General features: G+C 44.6%; 1 non-coding gene across 1 annotated transcript; it reads right to left on the bottom strand.

The window, feature by feature from the left end:
- Nucleotides 1–3,320: 3,320 nt before the first annotated feature.
- On the bottom strand, nt 3,321–3,393 carry TRNAE-UUC (transfer RNA glutamic acid (anticodon UUC)). The gene has a single exon. It is a non-coding gene; the product is annotated as a tRNA-Glu (tRNA).
- Nucleotides 3,394–3,867: the final 474 nt, after the last annotated feature.

Raw genomic sequence — 3,867 nt, 5'->3', positions numbered from 1 at the left:
GAAAAGAAAGAAAACCTCCTTCGAGTCCATTTCGACCCCACCTCCCACCCCCAGAAAGTGCTCCCCTTTCTCTCTCCCTTTAAACTACACTTTGTGTCTGAACTTTCAGCATTTATTCACTTCCCAACAAGGCTTTTCACCAAACAACTCCCTCTCGTGTCATCAGGATTTCCAAGCCACTAAATCCCAGAAAAACTCTTCTGCTCCCATCCTTCCTGAGTTCTTGGCATCATTAAACACAGGTGACTGCTCCCTTTCCAAAAGCATCCTCTTCATGGTGCTGGCATGACACCAGTTTTTCTGGTTGTCTTCCTAAGGCTCAGGATGCTCCCTCGGAATCCCCTTGTCTCTTCTATTTGACCTTGAAGCCTAGTCCTTCCCCTTTGTTTCTCCCCTTTCTTCTTCCTATTTTCTACCCGTGTCATTCACTCTCTGGCTTGATTTACCCATTGTACCTCTCTCAGCCACAGGTTAAAGACCTGTATGCCTAACTCTTAACTTGTCATCTTCATCCAGTTGTTGCAGAAGCGTCTCCATCTTAACATGCTGCAAACTGGACACGCACCCTTTCTCCCACCCTAGGGATGCCCCTCTCTGGAATGGCCCCATCACCTACCCACACAGTTTAGAAAAGTCAGAGGCCCAGGAATCACTCCTGATACCTCCTTCTTCGTGTCTACATCCCAAATCCAGACAGTTAAACATCTGACACTCTGTACTTTGCTCCATCCCCATGGCCCCAGCCTAGTCCTGGCTTGCTACAACAATGCTGTCTTCCTTAAAAGCAATTTGTCCCCTTCAATCAGTTTACTAATGACAACCTTTTAAAACGCAAATCCGCTCATATTTAAGCATTTCAATTTCTTCCACTTGCGCCTTAGTATAAAATTCAAACTTCTTACCAGGGTATTTCATGTTCTCATTCCTTCCTCCAACCCTCCACCCCCAACATAGAAAACTTTCTGCTCATTATGTAGCTCTCAGTTTAAGTATGTTTTCTACCGAAAGACCTCCTTCCTGATTCCCAGATAGGTGAGACCTCCGTTACATGATTTCTTAGCACCTGGTACTTCTTAGCACTTATCACAAAGGCAATGAAGTAATCATAAATAATAACTACACAAACTATTGTTTTATATATGTATGGTCTTGTAATAGGATGAAAACTCAACGAGGTTAGGGGTTTGCCTATGGTTTTTAATTGCTTCCTAACCTTTTCCCGCATCGTGACACAAGGAGAGAAATGATATCTATAAGGCAAACCGGGAATAACCAGGGGAAGAGGCTACTTCTGGCCAGAGGCCACCAACCTGTGTTCTCTGGCTGTCCTAGACTCTGCCCTCCACCTTGGAGGCTGGGGGAATAAATGCGTTAGCACACGTGGGCACTGGGCTAGTTGGGAAAGTCTGCTTCACAGTGACACTATATCCCTAGGACTTGCATGACTTTTCTACTCTAACACATTGCTCTCCGGTCGCTACAGCTTCCCCCCACTCCCGCAGAGATATTTAAGACAGAGTCTGGAGGAAATTTATTCAAAGTAAAAAGGCTGCCCAATAGTCATCCAGCAAGGCCTTGGATATTTCACTAGCTTAGATGAACAAGGAGACTATAGGTACAAGTCAACATGGGAAGGGAGGAGGGGGCACCCACAGAAACGCCACTGAATACAGGCATTACAAAGGAGCTCCAGCACACAGAAGCCTGGACTTACGGTGCCTAGGTTTTTTTTTTGTTTTTTGTTTTTTTTGCGGTACGCGGGCCTCTCACTGCTGCGGCCTCTCCCTTTGCGGAGCACAGGCTCCGGACGCGCAGGCCCAGCGGCCATGGCTCACGGGCCCAGCCGCTCCGCGGCATGTGGGACCTTCCCGGACCGGGGCACGAACCCGTGTCCCCTGCATCGGCAGGCGATCTCTCAACCACTGCGCCACCAGGGAAGCCCCTGGGGCCTAGTTTTGATGTATTGTACACTGCTCTAAGGGGAAATAAAGGGAAATTTGAGTACCTACCTACTGTTACATGCTTAGTTGTATATTTATTTTTTAATTATATGCATATATTATAGTTGATACAGTACCTAGATTGTAAAAGAAAGCAAATTTGCAAACTTAATATGATACAGATGAAATAAAAGAGATCTTAAAAGTCTGAAACACAACAGATACTTAATGTGAATTTTTTTCTGTTTTTAAAAATGTTTATTGGAGTAGAGTTGATTTACAATGTTGTGTTAGTTTCAGGTGAATTTTATTAATTGCACTGCATGAGAAACTTTATTTCAAGTAAACTTCTTGATCATTTTGAATTTCTCTTAGCGGACCTTTTAAAATTAGATTTGATTGGTTTTCATTCCTAACATGACTGATACACATCTCATTCCCCCCCACCCCCGGTGCTGGCACTATTAGTGTTATTAATATTATTGTTGTTTACTGGTATCTTTTAAGGTCATTTGTCCATTTGGGGGGTTCACGTTAGTCACCACTCGATAATACAATCTGGAGACACACTGCATGGGCATTTGCAAAGTCCACTATTTCACGATACACTGACAGCCGGAAAATGAAGGCAAAAGGGCCACTGGCCACTCCTCCCTACTATGAAATGCCAGTACTTTCTCCAGAGGCATAAGCCCATATGGGGACATACTAGAAGATCTAATTGTTCCCTTTTATTAATAATGAGAAAAATAACGGTAAAGAAAAGTCTTCTTTCCCCTGTACTACACTAGAACATCTTGTCCATCCCTAAAAGGTGTGGACTCTATTTTTTTTTTTTACAGATCTCTAGTCTCGACCAGGGGGCAGCAAACTTCCTCTGTAAAGGGGCAGAGAGTAAATATTTTCTACTTTGTGAACCACACAGTGTTTGCAACTACACAACTCTGCTGTTACTGTGCAGAAGCAGCCACAGACAATACATGAATGAATGAGCATAGCTGTGTTCCAAAAGAACTTTATTTACAAAACCATGTGGTAGCCCATTTGGCCCATGGCTATAGTTTGCCCAGCCCTTGATGAGGGCAGCAAAAGCCCAGGTCCTCACAAGGGGAATTTGACACGAAGAGCCTTACTCACAAGAAATAGTACAAGGTGATAAATACTTTTAGGCTCCAAGAATTCTAAATGTAGCTAAGGGTTAGGAAAGCAGGTGCTGGCCTCTAGCTCACTGAATCAAAGCCTTAAAGGGTAAACCGCCAGATCCCAAGATCAGAGGGGCTCTCGTGGTGTGTGTTAGGTTGAACTGTATGAAAGTGCTGAGAGTTGACCGTTTTTGTTTTGTTTTTTTTTGGCTGCACCACGTGGCTTGTGGGATTTTAGTTCCCCGACTAGGGATTGAACCCAGGTCCTCGGCAATGAAAGTGCGGAGTCCTAACCACTGGACCACCAGGGAAGTCCCTGATAGTTGACCATTATTGACAAGCAAAGATGGCAGCTTCCTAACTTATCTATATGTAGAAATATGAATAATAATGTTTAGAGGTTTTTAAAAATAAATTTATGTATTTATTTATTTTTGGTTGTGTTGGGTCTTCGTTACTGCGCGTGGGCTTCCTCTAGTTGTGGTGAGCTCAGGCTACTCTTCGTTGTGGTGCACGGGCTTCTCATTGCAGTGGCATCTCTTCTTGTGGAGCACGGGCTCTAGGCACGTGAGCTTCAGTAGTTGCAGCAAGCAGGCTCAGTAGTTGTGGCTCGTGGGCTCTAGAGCACAGAGCTCGGTAGTCGTGGTGCAGGGGCTTAGTTGTTCTGCGGCATGTGGGATCTTCCCGGACAAGGGATCGAACCCGTGTTCCCTGCATTGGCAGGCAGGTTCTTAACCACTGCACCACCAGGGAAGTCCCTCCTCTTTTTTTTTTTTTTTTTATTT

The sequence above is a fragment of the Lipotes vexillifer genome, unplaced genomic scaffold, assembly GCF_000442215.2.
Source record: "Lipotes vexillifer unplaced genomic scaffold, Lipotes_vexillifer_v1.1 scaffold169, whole genome shotgun sequence".
In the NCBI taxonomy this organism is placed as follows: domain Eukaryota; kingdom Metazoa; phylum Chordata; class Mammalia; order Artiodactyla; family Lipotidae; genus Lipotes; species Lipotes vexillifer.
Note: the sequence above shows the minus strand (reverse complement) of the source record. Positions and strands in the feature narration are given on the sequence as shown.